This window comes from Carcharhinus amblyrhynchos, chromosome 18, assembly GCF_965287045.1.
Source record: "Carcharhinus amblyrhynchos chromosome 18, sCarAmb.v2.hapA, whole genome shotgun sequence".
NCBI classification, from domain to species: Eukaryota; Metazoa; Chordata; class Chondrichthyes; order Carcharhiniformes; family Carcharhinidae; genus Carcharhinus; species Carcharhinus amblyrhynchos.
Window position 1 is genome coordinate 22,796,318 of NC_137341.1, and position 27,170 is coordinate 22,823,487.

General features: G+C 43.4%; 1 protein-coding gene and 1 long non-coding RNA gene across 2 annotated transcripts in view; one reads left to right on the forward strand and one right to left on the reverse strand.

Annotated features, from left to right (window-relative positions):
- LOC145354914 (uncharacterized) overlaps window positions 1–27,170 on the reverse strand; it is a 113,049-nt gene that overhangs the window by 12,941 nt on the left and 72,938 nt on the right. The gene's annotated exons all lie outside the window — the stretch shown is intronic.
- LOC145354912 (trinucleotide repeat-containing gene 6A protein-like) overlaps window positions 17,149–27,170 on the forward strand; it is a 259,584-nt gene continuing 249,562 nt past the window's right edge. Inside the window, exon 1 of the mRNA XM_080206542.1 lies at window positions 17,149–17,233. The gene's annotated coding sequence lies outside the window, so the exon portion shown is untranslated. The remainder of the gene's footprint in view (window positions 17,234–27,170) is intronic.

Genomic DNA, 27,170 nt, shown 5'->3' on the forward strand with positions numbered 1-27,170 from the left:
TCAATTGAGTCTTGTCCTGTTGTACTGTAATGAGAAGTTCCTTGAAAGGAATGAACTACAAGCAAACGCTAAAGCTGTAATCAGTCTGAAAGTAAGACAAGCCACAGCAGTAGAAGTAATAAGAGTGAAGAAAAGAGTTGGATAGACTTAAGTGAGAACTACAGCAAGTAGGAAATGAGGTAAAACATTGTGACCTAATCTAAAGGAATAGCGGCCCAGCAATATCGAAGCTGGAAAAAACCCAAACCCTATGAAAAAGGCAGAAGTAGCTAGGAAATGTTCTAGGGTCAGTAAGAAACAATACAACATTCACTAGCCAGTGGTGAAGCAACTGCAGTTAGAGCGTGAAGACATGAATAAGGGAGGAAAAAGAAGATTGTGAGAAATAACAGAATTTAGCAGTAGAGGCCTTAGCATGGAAATAAAATGGAACCAAGAAAATCCCATATTATAAATACTATCAGTTTGGTGTTGGGCAAGAGAACTGCTGTGTCTCAAAGCGAAACACATCAAGGATTTGATTCACAATGTTCAGAAAGGACATCCTGCATCATCTACTATGAGGCCCACCATGCTACTGAAATAGAAATTAGGGCAGGGCTATCATTTACCAGAGCCACTATTGGGAAGCCTTCAGAAATCCAACTGAATGATCAAACTACCAGTCATGTAAAATATATAAACGAGCTTGAGAAATTGGCATTCTGCAGAGGCAGAAACTGTCTGCTGTTTGAGGATGCTGGGGGCACATGGCATTGGACCCAAAGAGCAAATACAACTGTTGGAATCAGTGAAGTTTATTTATTAGTCACTGTAAGGAAGTTACTGTGAGATTCCCCTAGTCGCCACAGTCCAGTGCCTGTTTGGGTCAATACACCTAACCAGCACTTCTTTCTGAATATGTGAGGAAACTGGAGCACCAGGAGGAAACCCACACAGACATGGGGAGAACATGCAAACTCCACTCAGACAGTGATCCAAATCAGGAATCGAACCCGGGTCCCTGGCGCTGTGAAGCAGTTGAACTGTTGTTAGAGGAGAATGATGGATTCACCTTGGAAAAACTCAAATGGACAAATTGAATGGATTGCAAAAAATGAGGCAATGGACTAAAGAATGATTGTTATTCTCTTCAGCAAGAGAAAGCTTTTCTAAAACAGAAAAACTGCAGTGGTTTGAGGAAGAACTCCGATGTGTGTAAGCTGGCAAAAAATGTCAGTCAACGGGAAATCTCTTGCAAAGAGCTGGTATGGGGTTGAACCAAACTGGTAGAAATGGGTGTGAAAAGCTTAGGGATGAAGAAGGAAAAGGATATTTGGAATAAGGAACAACTCAGGTCTAAGCAGAAGATTTGTTGATGCAGAAGATGAAAGAAAGAGATTGGGAAGTGAGGCCACCCAACAGAAGACATTCTGCTGGAGAAATCTGGACACAGCAGCAATTCAGGCAGGGAAGGAAATGGAGATGACAGGCCAGAACAAGATTTATCTGATTGGCCCATTTGATTTATTCCATCTTGTTGTTGCTGGGCAGGAAACTCTACAGCCAACATTGAGGACTGATCCTGAGGCAGGAACCGTGGCAAAAAAGGCAGTGAGGAGAAATGGCAGCACCGTGGAGTGGCAATGGCAGCAGAGTGGAAAGGCTGAGGAGGCAACATGTAGAGGCAGTGGCAGCAGAGTGGAGAAGCAATGGTGGCACCATATAGAGGCAGAGTATAGAGGCAATGGGGCAATGTGGAGAGGCAGTGGGAGCAGTGTGGAGAGGCAGTGTGGGCAGTGTGTACAGGCAATGGGGGCAGCGTCTAGAGGCAGTGGAGACAGAGTGTAGAGGCAGTTATAGAAGCAGCGGGGGCAGTGTGTAGAGGCAGTTTGTAGAGGCAGTGTGGGCAATGGGGGCAGTGTGTGGAGGCAATGGGGGCAGTGTGCGGAAGCATTTTGTAGAGGCAGTGGGGGCTGAGTGTAGAGGCAATGGGGGCTGAGTGTAGAAGCAGTTTGTAGAGGCAGTCGGGTCAGTGTGGGGAGGCAGTGGGGGCAGTGTGTAGAGGCAGTGGGAGTGGAGGGGAGAGGCAGTGGGGTAGAGTGGAGAGGCAGTGGGGTAGAGTGGAGAGGCAGTGGGGTAGAGTGGAGAGGCCGTGGGGGCAGTGTGTAGAGGGAGTGGGGGCAGTGTGTAGAGAGAGTGGGGGCAGTGTTAGAGGGAGTGGGGGCAGTGTGTAGAAACAGTGGAGGCAGTGTGTAGAAGCATGTTGTAGAGGCAGTGGGGGCAGAATATAGAGGCAGTTTGTAGAGGCAGTAGGGCAGTGTGTACAGGCAGTGGGGGCAGTGAGTAGTGTGTGGCAGCAGAGTGGAGAGGCAATGTGGAGAGGCAGTGTCTGAGAGATTGAGTAAGGCAGTATATACACGTCAGGAAGATTGAGGTGTGTTCAGTATGAGAATTCGTTTTCCAGCATCATTCCTCTTCATTAAAAATGACAAAACCTAAGACTAATGTATATTTTAAAAAGAGAGCATTTTAATTATTTCCAGATTGCCCACTCCTAAAGTAGATACTATTTGCAGGGGTTCACGTTAAGGATTAGGGATGGTGTCTTGATCAGGGATTAATGTGAAAAAGCCATGTCACTGGAAAATATATTTGTGAATGTGTGCCTCTTCATAATTTTTATTGCGTGCATAGATACAGCTAAAATTTCTGTGTTTGCACCTACTTTGCGGCAAAAAAAGGAGCTTCAACATTGTGAGGATGTTTGGGGTTCCCTGATGCTCTTCAGCAATCAGTAGGGCTTCTTTAGTTCAAAAGATTAGAGAAACCCTATCCTACACAAGGAAAGTCAGAATAAACTTAAGCAAGGAGTAAGAAGAACTAAAAGGAGTAATGAAAAGGTCATTGGCCAGCAGGATTAAGGAAAATCACAAGGCTTTTTACACGTATATAAAGAGCATGCGGGTAGCCAGGGAGAGGGTTGACCCACTCAAGGATAGGGGAGGGAATCTATTTGTGGAGCCAGAGGAAGTGGGCAAGGTATTAAATGAATACTTTGCATCAGTATTCACTAAAGAGAAGGACTTGGTGGATAATGAGTCTGGGAAAGGATGTGTAAATAGTTTGAGTCATGTTGAGATCAAAGAGGAGGAGGTATTGGGGCTCTTGAGAAACATCAAGATAGACAAGTCCCCAAGGCCTATTGGGATATACCCCAGAATACTGAGAGAAGCAAGAGAGGAAATTGTTGGGGCCTTGAGAGAAATCTTTGTATCCTCACTGGTTACAGGGGAGGTCCCAAAGATTTGGAGAATAGCAATATTGTTCCTTTGTTTAAGAAGGGTAGCAAGAATAATCCAGGTAATTACAGGCCTGTGAACCTTATATCAGCGATAGGGGAATTATTGGAGAGGATTCTTCAAGACAAAATTTATTCCCACTTGGAAATAAGTGGATGTATTAGTGAGAGGCAACATGGTTTTGTGAAGGGAAGGTTGTGTCTCACAAACTTGATCGAGTTTTTTGAGGAAGTGACGAAGATGATTGATGAGGGTAGGGCAGTGGATGTTGTCGACATGGACTTCAGCAAGGCCTTTGACAAGGTCCCTCATGACAGACTGGTGCAGAAGGTGAAATCACATGGGATCAGAGGTGAGCTGGCAAGGTGGTCACAGAACTGGCTGTGTCAAAGAAAATAGAGTGTAGCAGTGGAAGGGTGCATTTCTGAATGGAGGACTGTGACAAGTGGTGTTCCTCAGGGATCAGTGCTGGGACCTTTGTTGTTTGCAATATATATAAGTGATTTGGAGGACAAAGTAACTGGATTGATTGGTAAGTTTGCAGACGGCACAAAGATTGGTGCATTCGCAGATAGCCATGAGGACCATCAGAGGATACAGCAGGATATAGATCAGTTAGTGACTTGGGTGGAGAGATGGCAAATAGAGTTTAATCCAGACAAATGTGAGATAATGCATTTTGGGAGTTCTAATACAGACAGGAAATATACAGTAAATGGCAGAACCCTTAGGAGTATTGATAGGCAAAGAGGTCTGGGCGTAGAGATCACTGAAAGTGGCAATGCAGTTGGAAAAGGTAGTCAAAAAGGCATACGGCATGCTTGCCTTCATTGGCCAGGATATTGAGTTTAAAAATTGGCAAGTCATGTTGACGCTTTATAGAACTTTAGTGAGGCCGCACTTAGAATATAGTGTTCAATTGTGGTCGCCACGCTACCAGAAGGATGCGGAGGCTTTGGAAAGGGTACAGAAAAGATTTACCAGGATATTGCCTGGTATGGAGAGCATTAGCTAATGGGAGAGGTTGGAGAAACTTGGTTTGTTCTCACAGGAGCGACAGGGGTTGAGGGGAGACCTGGTAGAAGTCAACAAGATTATGAGAGGCATAGACAGAGTGGATAGTCAGAAGCTTTTTCCCAGGGTGGAAGAGTCAATTACTAGGGGGCTTAGGTTTAAGGTGTGAGGGACAAGTTTTAAAAGAGATGTACGAGGCAGATATTTTACACAGAGCGTGGTGGGTACCTGGAACTCATTGCTGAGGGAGGTAGTGGAAGCGGATACGGTAGTGGCTTTTAAAGGGCATCTTGACAAGTACATGAATGAGATGGGAATAAAGGGATATGGTCCCCGGAAGCGCAGGAGGCTTCAGTTTAGTCAGGCAGTTTGGTCAGTGAAGGCTTCGAGGGCCAAAGGGCCTGTTCTTGTGCTGTAATTTTCTTGTTATTTGTTCTTTATTCTTTGTTCTAATGCAAATTTCGAAACCCAACCGATTTACTTATAAATCTATTTCATCATGGCCTCTTATTGCAAATACATGCATTTAGCACATTTACCCTTTTTATATCTCAACTCTTCCAGACAAGTTGTCTTTAATAACCATTCCCCAGCTTAATTAAATTATTTGCACACACATACACAGCATTCTTTACAGAATAATACAATGTTGCCCAAAAATATTTTTAAAAACATCCATCAGCATTATAGTTTTGACTTATCCAATCCACACATACACCTCTGGTATTTATTTGTTGCTCCAGACACCACACACTAATGTTGATCTATAAAAGCATTCTTGAAACACTTGCTCCACCAGAAGGATCTCCACAAGGTCTTTTTTCCCCAGCTAACATCAGTTATTCCCATGTGGGATTGATATTAAACCTCAGGCTTCAAATACCTGATGCTATCAATGATCAGCACACATGGGAGATCAGGATAGTCAGATAATTAAATTTTCTGGGAAACAGATTGTATAAATTGATTGTTGTTAGGGAGTTAATTTATAGTCAGTAGCCATCAGCTGCTGTAACTCATTTATACAATGTTATTTTAAGCTGCACATTCCTTCAATTCTTCTTAACTGCTTATGATATTTATTAGAAGCGCACAGTCAGATGAGAGAGCACAGATCAGGTTTGACCTGTGAGTATGTGCTATTAGCTTGGTTAACACCTCACACTTAAATTAGCAGGGTGTAACTAACAGCATCCAGACATACAGTATCTCAAGTCCCTGCCCAGTGACTGGCGATTAAGAGGCAGATCTTGAGCACATTGTAGTCTATTTTTCCTTTCTGCTGCTTGCTAAATTGAAGAGAAAGAGGGAATGGGGGAGGTTCCCTGAGGGGAAAGGGGTGGGGGGGGTGGTGGTGTGGGGTGAGAGGAAGGGGAGGTATCCATGCACACAGAGATAGAGGGCCACAGGAAGAGAACAGGGCATTGGAATTGGTTCAGATTACTCCATCAGTGTTGCACAGTAACAATTACTGACAGTTGGCAGACACAGCTACAGAAACAGTCCTTTAGCCACATGCACTAATTTTATTGGAAAGCACCTTATATTAGTGGAAGTAACTGTATTCATGTATGTGTATTTTCTGAAAACTCGACCATCATTCAGTAATCAGGGAAATAAAACATTCACAAAAACACACAAACACTTGCTTTTCATCTTATTATTTTACCAACAAATGCACTAAATGCACCATGTGAATATAAGCATTGAAATTAATGGCTCAGTCTTAACGTTTGTTACAAATCAGAATTGCAATTAGCCACATTCATATTTCCAAATTATCACATGCATTTAATGACTAATGTCCTGTTCTAGTAAAGAACTGGCATGGACATAAAGAACTGAATGGTGTCCTGTGAAGAAATTTGAGCCATTTCTGACTGATGTGATAAGGTGTTACATAGATGTAAGTTTGTCTTGCCCTTGCTCTCTGATTCTTATCCTGATTGTCACCCTTAAAAAGTACTGGAAGTAGAGGGTATATGTCGATGGCACAGAGTATTGAGATGGGAAGTGAGCTGAGTTTCCAGACTTGACTTTCAAGGTAAACAGGTTCTCGAACTCATTAATGCTAATGGAGTGGAAGGACAGACCAGACAGGTTTAGCTCCTCCCAGGACAGGCCCCTCCTTGGTGCCCCCAACTGCCCATTCTGCCTTGCCCCAGACATTTCATCATCAGGTGTAATTTTTCTAAACACGATTGGTGAATCTGTTTGCTCGCTGATGAATGGTTTGCTGCTCCTATTAATAATTGAACAGATGATTAGAATCATGATTTGTTCAGAGTAATTGTTAGTTTCATCCTGTATAACATACTTAATTATGATTCTTAATGAATTGCTTTAAAGCACTCATGGTGTCAATTTGCTGTTAATTGTGTATAAACTACTGAATGTCACAATCTGTTTGAGAAGAGAAACAGTGTGTTGTTCAACAAAATTTATTTTAATGTAATATTTAATATTAAATGACATTTATATTTAAAGAACCATAATGTGTGAGCAGGGATGATAGAAATTGCAAATTATTTATCATAAATTTTGTTCAAAAAATTATTAATTCTCCAACACTCAAATTAGGTGTGGCATGGGTTAGAGACAGAGTAAAACTCCCTCTACCCTGATCCACCAAATACTTCCAAGGCAGTTACAGCATAGGCTACACACAGTAGAAAGCTCCTGATATACTGTCTGGTCAAATTTTCACAGGAAAGCATGTTAGACCTTCATAACTTTCTAGTTAGGTCTCAATTGGGATATTGTGTACAATTCTGGATTGCACACTTTAGGAAGAATGTCAAGGTCCTGGAGAGGGTTTAGAGAAGGCTTACCAGAACAACACAGGGGTGGGGGAGTTCAGTTATTTGGAGAAATAGGAGCAGCTGAGATTGTTCTCTCTAACATGAGAAGGCTAAAGGGCTATTCAAAATTATGAGGAATTGTGATAGAGCAAATAGGGATAAACTATTTCCTCTGGCAAATGCCCAGAAGTCATAGATTTAAAATATTCACAAAAGGAGGAGAATGAGGAGAAATGTCTTCTCACACAGGATAGTTAAAGTCTGAAACGCAGTGCTTGAAAGTGTAAGAGGCAAAATCAGACTTCATTGGAACATTTAAATGGTAATTGGACAGTTATTTGAAGAGGGCAGATTTAGAGTTATGGGAAAAAGGGATCCAGTTGAATAGCTCTGATAAAGAGCTGGGAAAGCCATGGTGGCTTGAAAGGCCTCCTTCTGTACTATTAGATTCAAAAGATTTTATAATTCTAAAGCCCTCTCTGCAGTGGCCTGGGATTCCCAGAGCAGATACAACACGAGTTAAATGCACAATAATGTTCATTGTCTGCCAGAAAACCCATTCCACACCAATTTCTAACTGCACTCATCCTTTTAACACTTGTAATACACCTTTTGTGTAAATCTAGTCTCAACTTGGTTCCAGTCGCACTCCAGAGATTTCAGCACATCTGCACTGCAGTGTCAACCGGAACCATGGGCTCAGATTTCAGCAATGGGGCTACAAAATTTAACCTTCATGGAGATGTGTGTGCCACCACGATTAATCGGAACCAAGGAACTGAACAATGCAAATTGAATTTGACAGAAACCAGCCCACTGGGTCAGTGTGAGAGAGAGAGAGACCAGCTTGCTGGGTCAGTGTGTGAGAGAAAGACCAGCTCGCTGGGTCAGTGTGTGTGAGAAAGACCAGCTCGCTGGGTCAGTGTGTGAGAAAGACCAGCTCGCTGGGTCAGTGTGTGAGAGAGACCAACTCACTGGGTCAGTGTGTGAGAGAGACCAACTCACTGGGTCAGTGTGTGTGGGAGACCAGCTCACTGGGTCAGTGTGTGAGAGAGACCAGCTCGCTGGGTCAGTGTGTGAGAGAGAGAGACCAGCTCACTGGGTCAGTGTGTGAGAGAGACCAGCTCACTGGGTCAGTGTGTGAGAGAGAGACCAGCTCACTGGGTCAGTGTGTGAGAAAGACCAGCTCGCTGGGTCAGTGTGTGAGAAAGACCAGCTCGCTGGGTCAGTGTGTGAGAGAGACCAACTCACTGGGTCAGTGTGTGAGAGAGACCAACTCACTGGGTCAGTGTGTGTGGGAGACCAGCTCACTGGGTCAGTGTGTGAGAGAGACCAGCTCGCTGGGTCAGTGTGTGAGAGAGAGAGACCAGCTCACTGGGTCAGTGTGTGAGAGAGACCAGCTCACTGGGTCAGTGTGTGAGAGAGACCAGCTCGCTGGGTCAGTGTGTGAGAGAGACCAGCTCACTGGGTCAGTGTGTGAGAGAGAGACCAGCTCACTGGGTCAGTGTGTGAGAGAGAGACCAGCTCACTGGGTCAGTGTGTGAGAGAGACCAGCTCGCTGGGTCAGTGTGTGAGAGAGACCAGCTCGCTGGGTCAGTGTGTGAGAGAGAGACCAGCTCACTGGGTCAGTGTGTGAGAGAGACCAGCTCGCTGGGTCAGTGTGTGAGAGAGACCAGCTCGCTGGGTCAGTGTGTGAGAGAGAGACCAGCTCACTGGGTCAGTGTGTGAGAGAGACCAGCTCACTGGGTCAGTGTGTGAGAGAGAGAGCAACTCACTGTGTCAGTGTGTGAGAGAGAGACCATCTCGCTGGGTCAGTGTGTGAGAGATACCATCTCGCTGGGTCAGTGTGAGAGAGAAACCAGCTCACTGGGTCAGTGTGTGAGAGAGACCAGCTCACTGGGTCAGTGTGTGAGAGAGACCAGCTCACTGGGTCAGTGTGTGAGAGAGACCAGCTCACTGGGTCAGTGTGTGAGAGAGAGAGACCAGCTCACTGGGTCAGTGTGTGAGAGAGACCAGCTCACTGGGTCAGTGTGTGAGAGAGACCAGCTCGCTGGGTCAGTGTGTGAGAGAGAGAGACCAGCTCACTGGGTCAGTGTGTGAGAGAGACCAGCTCACTGGGTCAGTGTGTGAGAGAGACCAGCTCACTGGGTCAGTGTGTGAGAGAGACCATCTCGCCGGGTCAGTGTGTCAGAGAGACCAGCTCGCTGAGTCAATGTGAGAGAGACCAGCAATGTTGTAGCGAATCTCAACGCAAACTGAATAACACCAGAATAAGTGGTATTGTAGACGGTGACGAAGGCTATCAAAAATTGCAGCAGAATCTTGGTTGGCTGGGGAAGTGAGCCAAGAAATGGTAAATGGTGTAAGGTGTTTCATTTTGGAAAGTCAAATCAAGGTAGGACTTTCACAGCGAATGGTAGGACCTTAGGGAGTATTGTGAAATAGAGGGACCTTGGAGTTCAGATGCACAGTTCTGTAAAGGTGGAGTCACAGTAGATAGGGCAGTGGAGAAGGCTTTTAGTAAGCTGGCCTTCATCAGTCAAGGCATCGAGCATAGAAGTTGGAAAGTTATGTTGCAGTTGTACAGAATATTGGTGAGGCCATTCCTGGAGTATTTTATTACCCTTGAAGCATAGTTTAAGCAATCATGGAGCAATTGGTGACTAGATTTTAGAGTTTGTGCAAAAGCTTAAAATTGTTCAAGACAAAGGAATACCGAAATAAGCATTTTAAAAACTGGAAATGGATCCTTGTTGAGAACAGTTGAGAGAAAGCGCTGTTTGAAAGAAGATTCTAAAACATGTCTTTTTGAGTGGAGAGTTTGGAATCACTCAGTTGGAAGCCAGAGGCTAGTGAGATAAGTTGGCTGATGGAATCATCTGGGGGGATTTGAGGAAAAATCCATCAAAGTTTTATTGAATGGCTTCTTCCACTTGATTTCGGAGTGGCATGTTGTCTGACCACAGTCAGCCTGTTGGGTCACAGGGACTGTGTATTTACTGAAAACTTTACAGTGTAAGATATATTTTGTAGCCTGCATTACCCTTAAGATCTGTGCACATTTGTGAAGATAAATGGGAGTGAAGGAGTATGGTATGCTAGTCAAACCTAATTGGTAGCCATTCTATGATTCTATGATATGATTCCATGTGACTCCCAAATTTTCTAAAAATGTTGAAATTATGGTCTCTTGTGCCAGGGTTCCACTCTGGGATCTTCCCATCCAATAGGAATATCAAAAAGAATCGTAACAGTATGATTGACTTTATCTGTGCAAATCTGAATGTTCTGGAAGTGAGCAATACATTCTCAAAGTATCTTCAGCACACACTGATGTTATATTTGACCTGGAAGTGTTTGTTGGGCCAGTATAGAGGAGGGAACTTTATTCTGTATGCTACTATAACACAGAAAAGCACCCATCTTGAATCTGCAGAGGTTCTCCCAGTGACTCGTTGTTATGCGGGAAATACTTGCTTGGAACTGACAAAAAGAGGTTTAACTGGAATTCATTAGAAAAATTACTCTAAAGCTTGGCAGCAAAAATGTTTAATAGGAATATGGCATTTTATCTGTTTTATAATTGGGCTAAAATGTAATTAAAGTTCTGAGATTGTTGTTACTTCAATCAGCTATAGTGTTGCCTCTCCCCGCAGTGAGGTGTTGGGAAGGCAATGCCTTAATTAAGCTGCAATGTCTCATTCTGTTCAGACTACCCGCAGTTTCATACAGATTGATGGCAAGCTGAGCTTTCAGAATGTGGGGGAGTGGAGATATTATTCTGTGTAATATGTAATATATATATATATCTTCGGCTTGAAAATCAAATGGGCTTTGTGCCCATTACTAAACAAGTGAATTGGATTTGGCCTTTGGTCACCTATATGGGCAGGCTGATTCCCTGCCAAAAGGGCACACGATTCTAACGGTATGATGTTAGGCAGAGCCAGTGACCCTTCAATGATCCTTGGCATCATTTATAGGGGCACCTAGGCTGGAATATGGGCTCCTGCTGTCCCCAACACACACAAATCAAAGCAAATTCACCACCTGGTAATGAAGTGAATTGATTTGATTTATTATTGTCACATGTATTGGGATACAGTGAAAAGTATTGTTTCTTGCGAGCAATACAGCCAAAAAGTACCATTCGAGGAATACTTAGGGGAGAAGGAAAGGAGAGGATGCAGAATATAGTGTTGAGAGCAAAAGTAAAAGATGGTATTAGAGGGTATGCTGGGGACAGCTCACAAGAAGTCGCCACACTTCGGCACCTGATTAGAACCCATTCAGGATGAGCACCTGATCAAAACCAGCCTCCGCATTTCTCCCACTGGCATCATTCGAAGTGATAGATGGAAATTTTTATTTGGTGTCTAATGCCTTTATTACACTGAGAAGACCTTGAGTGGTCACTGCACAATGGAGTGGCTCCCTCAGCCACTCCAGAGAACATTGGAGGTGTTGTAAAACCAGAGTTTGTGAAGATCAAGCCATGTAGGTGAGTGAGCAGTGCTGGAAGTGATGAACCCGTAGATTTATCTGACCTCCATTGATCAAGTTTGTCAAATTTCACCAAATGTGAACCTTTGGTTATTTCAGAGGGAAAGAGGGAGGGAGGGAATATCAGTGGGGGTGGGAGAAGGGAGGGAGGGTGATTGAGGGTGGAAGGGAGGGTGAGTGGAAGGGGGAGGAGAGAATGAAGTTGGAGGGTAGGAGGGAAAGTCAGTGAGGTGGAAGGGAGAGAATGGGACAAAGAGTAAGGAGGAGCAAGAGAATGGGGTAGAAACAGAGAAACAGTGAATGGGGCAGGAGGGTGGGTGGGAGAATTGGAGGATGAGGTGTCTGACAGCAGCCCTCCCTAGCAGCACTGTGGATGTACCTACACGCTGTGGAAATGCCGGCGTTGGACTGGGGTAAACACAGTAAAAAGTCTGACAACACCAGGTTTTAGTCCAACCGATTTATTTGATAATAAACTCACTAGCTTTCGGGTTAGCCCCTTCGTCAGGTGAATACCTACACTGCAGGAACTTTCAAGAAGGCAGCTCATCATTGCCTTCTCAAGGGCAATTAATTGGGGTGGCATGATGGCACAGTGGTTAGCACTTCTGCCTCTCAGCGCCAGGGACCCGGGTTCGATTCCTGGCTTGGGTCATTGTGCAAACTCCACAGAGACATTCTCCCTGTGTCTGCATGGGTTTCCTCTGGGTGCTCCGGTTTCCTCCCAGTCCAAAGATGTGCGGGTTAGTGAATTGGGCATGCTAAATTGCCCCTTAGTGTCAGGAGAATTAGCTAGGGTAAATGCAAGGGGTTACAGGGATAGGACCTTGATGGGATTGTGGTCGGTGGGGACTTAATGGACCAAATGGCCTCCTTCTGCTCTGTAGGGATTCTATTAGGGGTAGACAATGAACGTTGGCCTCGCCAGAGACGCCCACATCCTGTAAATCCATCAGCTGGTTAATGCTTAAGGTGACGATGGAGGAGTTGGGATAAAGGCTCAAGTTGGCAGGTGTGGCAGAAACAAGGAGCCAGGGATTGCCCAGTAGTGATTTCTGGTAACGAAGCCATGTCAAAACTGTTGTTTATTGATTTTTAGAAACCGTATTCATAGCAGGAACATTTTGTATCATTAGCTAAACGGGCCAATGAGGTTGATAAGACTGTGAAAGTGCGGAGAAAACACAGAGGGGGAAACAATCTGAAATATAGCTGCGGTGTCCCACAACACAATTTCCCGGGAACACCGCCGGATATGCTGGCAAACAGCAGTCGCTGGGAGTGCACGCTTGTTCAGACATCGTTCAGGACACTCGGTTTCTGAGGTTACCTCTCACCTCTGGTAACGATCTGTTCGGAACTAGATTGAGCAAAGCCTCCAAGACAGAGGAATACAATATTGGGGGTGGTGGGTTGGGGGGAGGGGGGCGGTGGAGTGTGCATACAGGATGCTGTGAGACATCAGCTTCATGGGGGGGGGGCGCGGGGAAGCGGGTAGTTTGTGTGTGATACAGACGGAGGTCCAAGTCGAGCTTTTCATCGTCTTAGTGCTGCAATGTAACTGTCAGGCATTGCTGTGTGCTAAGAATTTAAATAAATGTCAAGTCGATAAATGTATTTCATCTCAGACGATGTCTTTATTTTCAAATGAAATTTTAATCTTGAGAATTGGCATCGGAGTCTCTGATTCTAAATCCATCGTATTAAAAATGTAAATCGAGAAAGCAATGGAATTATTATTCATTATAAGGATTGCCCGAGACACAGAGGTATTCAGGTGCCTGTGTGTGTGTACACTCATGCACATACACTCGTACACGCATCAAATTAAGCTTTAAATTCTAAGCTTTTATTTTAGGAAAGTGTGTTGAAATTTCGTGCATTTTTTCATTCCTAAGGGAAAATGTTGGCAAACTACATTCAGTTTAATTCAAAACATTTGCATATGTTATGTCGATATCCCGACTGAGAGACAGAAAGGGAGAGGCAGTGACAGAGAGGACAAGCAGGAATAAAGGCAGAGAGGGGGGGAATAAATTAAAAGAGCATCAAATAGATATACATGCAACAGAGAGAGAGAAAAAAAATCAGGAAATCAAAGGGAGAGAAAAGGAGATGTTGCGGTGAGGTGAAATTAACAACAGGAAGCAGAATTAAAACAAAAGCAGTGAATTGATTTTTACTCAGACAATACAAATACTGGCAGCTGGGTTATTTAGAAAATGCGTAGAAACACACCACTTAACACAGTGTGCAGCTCCTTAATAATGTATGCACATACCGCAATAAAATGTTCACACGTCCACTTTGGTAGGAAGAATGGTAGGAAGGACTATTACTTACGTGGCGAAAAACTGCAGCAGGCGACGGTGCAGAGGGACCTCGGGGTCCTTGTGCATGAGTCGCAAAAACCCAGCTTGCAGGTGCAGCAGGTGGTCAGGAAGGCAAATGGGATGCTGGCCTTCATAGCGAGGGGGATTGAATATAAAAGTAGGGAGGTCTTGCTGCAGCTGTATAGGGCATTGGTGAGGCCGCAGCTGGAGTACTGTGTGCAGTTTTGGGCGCCGCACCTGCGCAAGGATATTTTGGCCCTGGAGGGAGTGCAGAGGAGGTTTACTAGGCTGATACCGGAGTTGAGGGGATTGAGCTATGAGGAGAGGCTGAATAAACTAGGCTTGTACTCGTTAGAGTTTAGAAGAATGAGGGGAGATCTCATTGAGACGTATAAGATGATGAATGGGATGGATAGGATAGAGGTGGAGAGACTCTTCCCGCTCAAAAAAGACAGTAGGACTAGGGGGCACAGCCTCAAGATAAAGGGGAGGCGGTTTAGAACGGAGTTGAGGAGGAACTTCTTCACTCAAAGGGTGGTGAATCTCTGGAATTCTCTGCCCGTTGAAGTGGTGGAGGCTGCCTCGCTAAATATTTTTAAGAAGCAGGTTGATGGGTTCTTGATAAGAGAGGGGATTAAGGGTTATGGGGAGAGGGCGGGAAAGTGGAACTGAGCCACGACAGATCAGCCATGATCTTATTGAATGGCGGGGCAGGCTCGAAGGGCTAGATGGCCTACTCCTGCTCCTATTTCTTATGTTCTTATGTTCAGTATACCGTCTGTGCATCTCACTGTAATGTCTGTATATCTCAGTATACTGTTTGTGCACATCAGTATAGGGAACAACATACATCTCAGTATAGCGATCACACCTCAGCATCGGATATACACACACACCTCAGTATTGTGACCACTCCTCAGTATGGGATATACACACATCTCAGTATAACGTATACATACCTCAGTATAAGGTATACATACCTCAGTATAGGGACCACAACAAAACCAGAAACATGCTGGAAAATCCCAGCAGGTCTGACAACATCTGTGGAGAGAGAATAGAGCCAACATTTTGAGTCTAGGGGACCCTTAGTCAGGGCTCACAGGGTATTCGCACCTCAATATCTGCAATACACCAGTATATAGTACAGGCATCTCAGTATGGGTATATGCAACTCTGTATGGGTATCTTTGCAGAAAGTACATATATCTCAGTGTGTGCAATACATGCACATCGGTAAAAAGTACACACTTCTCAGTATGTGCAGTATGCTCATTTCAGCATATTCTGTACATACCTCAGTACTGGGTAAATGTACTTCAGTAGAGACAATATGTCTCATATGATACATAAACCTCACTCCATTCAGTACATGTGCCTCAGTATAGGCTATCCAATATAGCGTAGACACACTTCAGTATATGATTCGTTATCTCAAATTATGCAGCATATTCATTCCAGTATATGGTACACATGTTAGTATACTTGTGTGCATGTATGTCATACTAAGGCATGTATACTGAGATCTATGTACCTTAATTCAAATGTGTGTATCCTATACTGAGTATGTACTTTGCATAGTGATATGCATTCCTTATAATGAAATGTGTTCCCTATACAAATGTGAGTGTATCCTAAATGTATCCTATACTGAGGTATAGATCCTATAATGAGGTGTACACACCTTTGTATGGAACACACACTCCAGTATAGGCAACACACAGTCAGTATAGGTGACACACATGTCTTTTGTGGAGTATACACAACTGAATAAAGGGTATACATGTTGTTTAGTATACATATCTAAATTATTGTTTAAGTGCACTTCAATAGAACACCTCAGTATAGAGAATACAGGCTTCAGAGTTCGAGTACATATTCCTCAGTATTCACAATACATGCATTAGAACATAAGATGCATGCACTTTAGTATGTACAATGCACATACTGTGGTAAAAGGTGCAGAAATCTTAAAATATGCAGTAAACATACCTGAATATAGGATACATATAGGGCACACACTCAGTAACGCATAGTATGGACACTTCAGTACCAAGTACATACATCTCAATACTAGGTAGACACTACTCAGTACACACAGAACATGCACCTCAATATAGGGAAAACACACATTTCTTTATGTAGTCCACACACTTCAATGTAGGTTACCTGGACCTCAATAGAGGGTTCACATAACCAATGTGTGGAATGCACACAGCTCAACATACATGTTCCCTTGACATGTATCACCTCAGTATGTATAATATGGGGTACTTATTGTTGTTATTATATGACACTTCAATGCATGCAGTGTGCAGCACCTTGGTGTATATAATTACCCTGCACTTTTACATGTACAGTACACAAATTACATTTGCGGAGCATATGACATCAGTCATGGACAGTTTGGTTGCATTTTTGCCTCTGACTCAGAAGGTTGTGAACTTGAGCACAAAAATTGAGGCTGACACTCCAGTGGAGTACTGAGGGAGTACTGCACTGTTAAAGGTTACCTCTCTCAGATGAGACATGAAGCTGTAAATTAGCTGCTGCGGATCTTACACTAACTACAACCTTAGTTGTAAAACGATTTGGGGATACCCTGAAAGGAGCTATATAAAATGCAGGTCTTTGTTTATCTGCTATACAATGTCCAAGTGTACCGAGTGCACAGGTCCTCAGTGATTCTCTGCACAGTACACTGTCCATGGCTTCTCATTGTACGCAGTACACGGCACACTGCAGTGCTGGAGCTGGGAGGACGGCAGACGCAGATTCACAAGTTAACAAAGGAGAATATTGAAATTAAGTTGGCACTCGTCCAAAATAGCAGAGCTTGCAAAGTGGGAGGGAGGGAGGAGGGCACATCAATTATACATGAAAATATAACCGCCTTGCCATTTTACTGCACTCGGGCTCTTTACAGAAAAATAAATTTGTGCTCGATTCTTCTATCCACGGTGCTTCTCCGTTCGCTATCCCTGAGCCAGACCGGGCAAAGAGCCCTCAGTGTCAGACCCCGGTTATCGGTGCAATAACACTTCATCGGCCCTTATTATCATGTGACTTGTGACCTTAGTCATGTGACCAGGTGGACCGATACTAGCGAGCAACATGTGATCCCTTAATGTTACCTGAGACCCTGAAAAATTTAAATAGGAAAAATATAAAGCAGCTTTTCCTGAATCTTCACCTTCAGAGCCGGACAGGGAGTGTAATAGCATGGTGCTCACTCAGCACAGAGACATCTCTTCACAGGGAGGCGAGCTGAACATCACTCAGCAGCGGGACTGGTGATTCGGTAAGTTCACAGTTACTTTCACTAATTAATTGGTGGCTTTATCCAGTGTAACTCATTAGCATGCGTGGCGCGGCGCCGGGTGTAAATAGGCGGGCAATTTCATCAGGCGAAATTACACAGGCGCAGCATCAATAGCCACTACTGTGGAGTTCGCCTTGTGCACTGAACTCTATGTAATGTGTGCAAATCCCTCTGTCTGCACACATCTCTCTCCATCTGCACTCGCACTCACTCTGCAATCCAACATGGCTTTTTATTTGATTTACTTTCTCTCCGACTCTCATTTTTTTCGTATTCTAATTGCTCTTTAATTTAAATCCACGTGTCCGAGACGGATATCGGACCCGGAGAAAAGATTCCTGCCAGACCCCGAAATCAGGGTTTTAAATAAAATCCTCGGGCCAATTCAGCGAACATGTCGTCCTTTTGTTGGCTGCGGAGTCTGGGCAGCTCGGTTAATGACGATTGTATTTTTTTATTTACCCCAAAAAAAGATTGTGATGCGATTGTTAAATGAAGAGGGATTAGTGTTGAAATGTGAGATTGCTGTTTTAAATACTGAGTTAATGCATTTTTAAACAATGTGAAAATATACTGACATTGAAACAACCGCGAAAAATCCTCTGCAAATGAAGTGCAGTCTCTATTGGGTTTGATGTGGGCGGTGAAAGTCCTGGTTGGCAGTGCAAGTGTTAATTTCAGCTGTCATGTTTCTGATGTGAAATGAACCAGGGTCAAGTTTCTCCCTGTCCAGTGCTTTCATTTTGAAGAGGTTTAAACTGCCGTCAGTCAGGGATTGAGTTTTTAAAAACTGTGGAGACAGAGAGGCGAGGCCGGAGCCTGGTTAATTGATATTCGAGGGGCGATGCAGTTTGGAGAGGACAGGTAGTCCTGACAAACAGATCGAATTCTTGCTCCTCTGCTAAAGGATCGCTGCCACAAAGCGGGGAGAAACAATGATAGCATTCAACACAGTCCGAACTGGTGCTGATCTGGTCCCTGCCACTCGCACAGTTTGGGTCGATTTTAACCCAATTCAGCCGGTCGGGGAACTGGCGGGATCAGCTGCTTCCCCGCGCAGTTATCCTCCTGAGATTGTGAAAGGACCTATAAGCAAGAGTGAGGCTTTAGTCTGGGACAACATCCCGCTTCATTAAGACATGGGACAAAGAACCGACATCCACCGTGACTGGAGATAAGAAGTCGGGCGACCAGAAGTTGGTTCAAATAAATGGTTTATAATGAAGGACTTAAAGGAGCAGCGAGATCTAGACATATGAAGGCACGGCCACTCGTAATAGGATGTGCACAGGAAATCTGAGTTGCAGACCTCAGTTGTTCAATGTACTGCCGAGCCTCACAAATCAGAAATATCCATGATCCGAGTTAGTTGATGTGATTTCTTCACCATATTAGGCCTGATCATAATAGAGACATTGTACCTGACCTCAGTGTCTGTCCATTAAAGTAGGGTGGAGGGAATTCGGCTCTTCCCCTCCAGAAAAATACTCGGTACTTTGCTGCCCATTCCGTCCCCTCCCCCGTGCTTGGTGACCCACATTGGCTCCCAGTTCAAAAATGCCTTGGTCTTAAAATTTGCATCCTTGTTTCAAATCCCTCCAAGGCCATGCCCTTTCCCATCTCTGTAAACTCCTCCAGTCCTACAACCCTCCGACATCTCGCCAATTCCAGCTCCTGTGCATCCCGATTTTAATTGCTTGACTTTAAGCTGACGAGGTCCAAATGTCTGAAATTCACTCTCCAAATAAGCTTCTTTGCATCTCTAGCTATCTCTGTTCCTTCAATTACTGCTTAAAACTGCCCCATTTGACCAAACGTTTGGTCAGCTGGACAAATATCATAGAATAATAGAATCCCTACAGTGCAGAGGGAGGCCATTCGGCCCATCAAGTCAGCATCGACCACAATCTCACTCAGTCCCTATCCTGTATTTACTCTGCTAGTCCCCGTGACACGAAGTGTCAATTTAGCATAGCCAATCAACCTACCCGCAGATCTTTGGACTGTGGGTGAAAATTGGAGTACCTGGAAGAAACCCATGCAGACACAGGGAGATTGTGCAAACTCCACATAGACAGTGACCCAAGCTGGAAATTGAACCCACGTTCCTGGCGCTGTGAGGCAGCAGGGTATCTTCTTCTGTGGCTCGGTTACAGATTGTATTTGCATTGTGAAGCACTTTGGGATGTTATGTTTCCAAAAGGCACTATATAAATGCAAGTCATTGAGTGACTCAGATCTCCTTACCTAGAAGACTATCTTACATTTGAATAAGTGATAACATCCAATTAAAGTCAGAGATTTGGTGGTAGAAAGAAAACCCTTTGGCCCATGAGATCACACACTCCAAATCACCATTTCTTCCCTCCAATCACTGGATATAATGGTTTCCTACTTGTAACCTCATTGCTTCTCCTCATAACTACAATTTAGTATGAACATGTGGGCTTTGGACGGTCAGCAAGGATTTGTTAAAAGAAGGACACTTGCCTTTATTAGCTGAGGCAAAGAATATAGGAGCCAGGAGAGAAACCACTGGTTAGGCCCAGTATACTGTATACGTTCTGGTATTGCAGTACAGGAAAGATGTGATTGCAGTAGAGAAGGTACAAAGGAGATTTGGAAGGCTGTTAGAATCATAGAATAAGGAGACCATTGGGGCCATTGAGCCTGCACCGACAACAATCCCACCCAGGCCCTATCCCTGTAACCTCGTGTATTTAGCCTGTTCATCTCCTTGACACTAATAATTAATTTAGCATAGTCAATTAACCTAACCTGCCCATCTTTGGACTGTGAGAAGAAACCAGAGTACTTGGAGGAAACACGTGCAGACACTGGGAGAATGTGCAAACTCCACACAGACAGTCATCCAAGGCCAGAATTGAACCTGGTCCCTGGCTTTTATGAGACAACAGTGCTAACCACCGTGCCACCATGAAGCCTGCGTTTTTTGGACTGGAGGATTTTAGTTAGGATGATTAGATTTGTTCAGGTTGGTTTCTTTAGATCTAGAGCTGAAGTGTATAAAAGTGAGGGGTCAAGATATGAATGGATAGGAAAACTCAATTTTCTTGGCTGAAGAATCCATAACCGGAAGCGTAGATTTGAAGGGGAAGGTTTTCACCCAGAGGAGGGTGCGGATCAGGAACTCACCTCTTAAAAGGATGATGGAGACAAAATCCCTTGTAACGTTTCAAAAGTACCTGGATCTTTCTCTACACTCTAGCTGTGACTGTAACACCATATTCTGCACTCTTTCCTTTCTTTCTCTATGAATGGTATGCTCTGTCATGCACGAGAACCAATATTTTTCACTGCGTACTAGTACATGAGACAATAATAAATCAAATAAAGTTCTGTAAAGTACAAGGCCACAGACCAAGACTGGAAAGTGGGATTAGGCTGGATGGTTACTTATCAGCCACTGTGGCTGTGATGGGCTGAATGGCTTCCTTCCATGATGTAAGTTTCCATGGTTTCCTCAATGGTTTAGAGATCATTCCATGAGGCTCCCAAAACTATACTCTTTGTGTGGCCTAACCAACAATTTGTTCACAATTATTATTTCTTCTTTTGACATGGTGTTATGTTGTATTTCCTTGGCTAACATTTATTGCCCATTCCTAGTTGACTTCAGAAAGTGCTTTCTTTTTTGTTAGCATACCTTTTTATACACACTTTTTCCCTTTTGGGAATAGTGGGGAAGTGTTGGGAGGATTCCCGGGCTGATTATTAGCCCACTAACCACATTATGAATGCTGCTTCTGTGGCCAACAAGTCTTGGTTTTGACTTGAATCAGAGCTTCTGGTTCAGAGGTAGGAGCACTACCACTAAGCTACAAATCCTTCTGTGCCTTCTTCTTGAACTGCAGGTTTAATACAACACTGTGTCTCATTTATATCACTTCAAAGGGCAGTTAAAAGTCAATCACATTGTTGTAGGATTGGAATCACAGGGAGGCCCAGATTGGGGAAGGGGATGGCAGATTTATTTCCCTAAAGGGTATTGAAGATCAAGTAGGGTTTTTATGACAAGCCTCATCGTCACTTTCTCTGGTCTCAAGGTTTTTGTTTCAATTTTGAACTAGAATTTTCTAACGGCTTATGGAGGGATTTGAACTCAGGTTCTCTGAATTATTCATCCAGTAACATTAGCACAGCCTTAATCTACCTCTCACAGGCCTTCTGTTAGGTAAGTGCTGTGGAGGCATAATCCAAAGCGAGTAAATCGAGATTCTAAACTGACCTTTCAGTCCAGCTTTCTGGACCTGTTGACCTGGGTCTTCTGATACTCAGTGATGTGGGCACACCAACAATGAGCAACACTGACACACATGGATTACAGAGATTGATTGGCTGCTGTCACCAGTCAGTTCTATGGAATTAGCTGCTGCTGGCAGTAATGAAAGGCATCAATAATCAGTGTAAGAGCAGCAGCAAGGGCTGGACTTGCTGCTTTAATCTCTTTTAAATGTCTTTAATATAAAAACCCTCTTGAAAATGACAAATGACTAACATAATTAAGTTAATTTTGCAGATGAAGTGAAGGAGCCCCTTAAAGAACAGGTGTAGCCGGTGGCTGTGATATTGGACAATTAGTACGGAGAGATAAAAGTACATCTCCCTGTAACATCAGCCTCCAAATATTGTCACAATACTGAACAGTGATGAATGAGTGGTGTCATGCAGAGACATTGCGGGCAAGGGTGCGTGAAATATCAGCTGGTACACTTGAGGCCTTTTATAGCTGACGGGCACCAGAGGGATTCTCAAGTACATCATCAACCCCAGAGATGTCATTTAATTTGATTTGTTAAAGTTTTCTTTGAAGTTTTTTGGTGTTTTCTTTGCGACAATTTATTGGTGGTGCCCTTTCAGAAGAAGGCACTTTATTACCTCTTTTAATTGATAAAGACTTGTGATTGGTTTATTTTGAAGAGGTAGAAATATATTTATGCCTTTAAGTGAAATTTCCTTTAAATGTTGCTTGTCAGTTTATAATGGTATCTCAATATGAAGAGGACATTTATTACTATTTTTAATTGTAACTGGCTTTATATAAAAGAGATAGACAAGGGTCATTAATGCAGCTAACTTTGTGCACTCTACTTTGTTTCCTGAAATACTTCCGCTCCCACTGGTTTTCATGGAGCAAGGATCCACAGGATATTTGTCACCTCTCAACCTAAACAATGGCAGTTAGCAGCTATTCCTCCATAAGAGGCATCACACAAATTCTGCTGTTTCCCTCGTTGCTGAACTTCTTGGCAGAGATCACTTGCCAATTTGTTGCTTGGCACATTTAATGTTGAGTCTGAATGACTAGTCTATCATGCCATGCAGTGCAGGGCTCTCCATTCTGTCAGGATCCACTGACCTTGAAGTCTAGGATTAGGCCTCCTACAAATTGCTGGTTGAGCTAGTCTTTGGTAACACATTTTCGGTTGATGACTCGCGAATGGTGAAGTTTCTTTCTGGTGCTGAGAAGCACATCACTTAAACCACGGTTGCAGAGAGCAGAGGGTAAGTAGCCCTTACTGTTAAATTCAGAAAGTATGTCTTTCACAAACTCAGTTTGTCCTAAAGTACTTTACAGCCAATGACATACTTATGAAATGTAATTACTATTGTAATATAGGAAAAATGGAAGCCAATGTGCAAGCAAAACAGAACCACAAATTGCAATTTGATGGTGATCAGATTATCTGTTTTAATTAAGTAAATAAATAATTGCCTGGTCACCAGGGAGAAGTAAAAAGAAAAATGTGGAAATACTCAGCAGTTGAACAGCACCTGTAAAGAGAGAAACAGCTAATAGATATTTTTGATAGAGGCAACAGGGGTATTGGCCACACCTGGTGAGCCAATGAGAGCCCTTGTTGCCTCCTTTCAGGAGGGCCTTCCCCAGAATCAAAGACCCCGGGGGCAGAAATCCTTCAACTCTACTCCTCATCCCCAAGAACTGCTGGTCAGTTAATGGCTGGAGGCTGAGCATTGCTCAGCAGTACCAATAAGCCACCTGAAGCCCAAGCTCACCAAGGGATCCAGTGAGTAATGATGGGACGGGGACTGTGGGGTAGTAGTTGTGGTGGTGAGATGGGAAGGGGTGGAATCAGCAGCTGCATCCGCTCACCATCTCCCCTATCTCGTCCCTCCCCCCCCCCAGTCCCCAGCAGGCTCTCACCCCCCCCAACACTGGGTCCTTTTACCAGGCATTGCGTGCTTTTAATCATCCCTTGCCCCGCCTTATGCCCACAAGTAGCCCAGATAGGCTTTTCATATCGGGTTTCCAGCAATGGTGCGTCCCCTACCTACCACTGGGTGGATACCAGCAGCAGCAGGATGAGGCCCTCAAATGGGCATTAATTGCCCTCCTTAAAGGATTCAGTTGGTGATTCAGCTGGAAGGCCTGTCCATGAGCCTCACTATCCAGGACTGAATCAGGACAGAGGCAGCAAGGTCCCCGCCCGCTACTCTCCTGTCCAATTAAATGTCTCCTCATCACCAAACTTGCCTCAGTGCATTACGTTTTGCCAAACATTTCAGGTCTATGACCTTGTATCAGAATTAGGAAAAAAAAATAGAAAAATTAATAGGTTTTCAGCAACTGAGAGGGAGAATGTTGGAAAGAAAGAAAATAGGAAGGATCTGTGAAAGGATAGAGGGCAGGAGAGATGAAGTAGCAAAAAAAACTTTAATAGTGCAAAGCCAAAGGGAATGAGTGTAATGGGACAAGTAAAATATTTGTCTAGAGGAGGTGTGAATGCCAGAATAGCTGCCATCCCAATGCAAAGTAAAGGAAAGTAGAGAAATGAGAGAAGAAAACAAACAATCCAGTAAAGAAAAATGAAACAAAATGCGTGCAGAGGTTGTGAGTAAAATTGTTGCACTCAATTAGGCTGTAAATTACCCAGTCGAAATATGAGGTGCTGTTCCTCAAACTTGCATTGAACTTTATTAGAACATTGAAGGAGGCCAAGGACAGAAAGGTCACAGTGGGAGCAAGGTGGAGAATCGAAATCAAATCAAATCAAAAATGACAAGCAATTGGAAGCTCAGGGTGTGGAAAGAATGGGGGTGTTCCACAAGTAATTAGCCAGTCTGTGTTTTGTCTCCCCATTGTACAGGAGACTACATCATGAGCAGTGAATACAAAATTGGAATAAGTATCAGCAAATTGCTGTTTCACTTGTTTGGACCAAGGTGAGAAGGGAAGAGGTAAAAGACGAGGTGTTGCATTTCCTGCTAATTGTGGGGAGAATTCCCCCTTGGTCCTGCTGTGAGACACAAGTTTCAGAAAAAAATATTTTGGTATCAAGCTCAACCGGTGTTCATAAGTTTGAGATTGTTACCTCTCACAATCAGCACCACTGTAAAAGAAAAACATTGGTTCAGAAAGGTCAACCACCTCATAGAGTTATAATTACAGCCTTGCCAAGGGTGACTTTATCCTGAGAATATGTCTTTTTAATTGGTCAGGGCATGATTATATGAGAAATGGAATTGTTACACAATGGGCTGCGATACTTTAGAAACTTTTAAAGGAAGCTTTGCTCTATATCTGACCCATGCTGTACCTGTCCTGGGAGAATTTGATGGGGCAATGCTGAGAGAGCTTTACTCTGGTCTAACCTGTCCTGGGAGTGTTTAGCCTCAATTCTGGATATGTTGGCAAGTGAATAAAGCTTTTAGACATCAGCAGCTTATCCAAGAGGAAGGCCTATTATTGTATTATCAGCTCAGCAACAGGCCTGGTATCAAAGCGGCTTGTTTCATTTTCTAATTACTAAAGCTCTGTGTCTAATTCCAGGAGCTCACAGACAGTAAACTGCTCCAAATAACTCACAGGCGGTGTGAAAGTGAGTGATGTGCTCAGCGCATCAGAAAATACATGTATCAGCAAAGCAGGTCTTTGGTTTGTGAATTGTCAGCAATTCCTGGTGACAGTGCCTGACAGTCTGAGTCTGCAGCTGTGTCCGTCGCAATAGATGCTATTCTCCTGCCTGACCGTCTCATATCTAAACCCACCCTAACACGCCCAATTTTTACTCCACCAAGCACCCACCCCATCTTGTCTCATATTCACCCCCATTCTGTCTTGACTGTTTTTGCTATATTCCATCGCATCTTAACATGATTTTGCCCCTGCCCCACCTCATTTCCTTTTTTTGCCTTTCCCTGCCTTTATCATCCCACAGTGCCTTCATTCCATCTGACCCCACCCTATCTTTTCTCACCTCGTCTTGATGGAGGAGCACCAGGATGAGTGAACTAGGGGCAGAGGCAAATTTGCTAGGGATGATGATGATCGGCAGTGACCAATAATGACTTGGAACAAGAGTGCTGAGTGTAATTTGGTGAGATGCTATAATAAGGACACCACCCCCTGGTGAATTGCATGTGTTATTGGCAGTGGATTTGGTATCTACCCTGCAGATCCCACCCAATACCCTCTCCAACTGCCTCCCCCCTCTCCATACCATCTTTAAATAAATAAAATGGATTCTGTCTCCTTTACATTGGCCAAGGTTGATCAATTCTGAGTTTCATAACTCTAATCACCAACATCTCATTTCATCATAATTGGTTAGGCAGTAGAAAACAAAGTAGGGAAAATGGGTATATATATAAATTGGAAGGAAGAGACTAATGGTATCCCATGGGTCTGTGCTGAGGCCTTAACTAGTCATTAATTATTTATTAATGACTTAGATAATACAAGTGTACTGATGACATAATGATTGGGGGCAAGCTGTAAAGGCTGCAGTGTAAAAATCCGAAGAAATATTGTGTGGGTGAAACTGTGACAGATGGATCTCTGGTTAGTCTTTTTCATCCAAAAATTGAGTGTGTATTATTTATATAGTGACAAACTAGGAGCATTACAGCTCCCAAAATATTTATGGGTCTACATACTCAAATCATTAAAATATAATAGATACATACAAAAACAAACATTTATAACTAGAAGGAAAGAATATAATGGGGAGGATGTTTTACTCCTGTGATACAAAACCATGGCCATCCCATATCTGAAGTGCTGGGAGCAATTCCAGGTACCACACCTTTGAAAGGATATATTGGTGTTGAAAGGAGTGCAGTTCAGAATCACCACAGTGTTACCAAAGCTCCAAGCTTTAGATTGAGGAAAGATTACATAAACTAGGCTTGTATTTCCTTGAAGAAAGAAGATTACAGGATGGTGGATTGAGGTTTTAGGATTTTCAAAGGAGTAACTTGGGTAAGGTAGAAATGACTTCTGCTATGCGGGGTGTTGGGGACAAGTGTCAATAACCTTGTAATCAGGACAAGAACTGTTAGGAAACACTTCATGTAAAGGGTTGCGAAAGTGTGGAACTGTTTCTCATAAAAATTAGAAGATGCTTGCTCAATTTGTAACTTTAAATGAGGTATACAGACAAAAGTCTATATATTATTCAAGGTATTAAAGGATAATATCTCCTTTTGTGGTTCAAATACTTGTTAAATGTAGTTGATAAAGCTTGTGTGAAGTGCCCCAGGGTGTTTTACTATATTAAAAGAGCCATGGAAATATAAGTTGTGTCAGTATGTATGTTATTAGTCTGTATATTCTATTTTCCATTACTTAGTAACCTGTGATTTTGAACCCTGTTTTGCTTTGCATTTTTGCTGCTAATCTAATCAAGTGGAAACTGCTGTTCACAGCTCATTAAAAAGTTGGGACAGTACATGCTGCTAAGTATCTGGCTGCTGCTTGTTGAGCAATCTTTGGCTGTAGAAAACTCATTGGTGATGAACCATTAAAACAAGAATTGACCCTTTTACACAGAAATATCCTGAAAGCAGCAAGATCTGAAGCTATGGAAAGCTGGGCATTATTTCATTTTATTTATTTATTTATTTGTCACAAGTAGGCTTATATTAACACTGC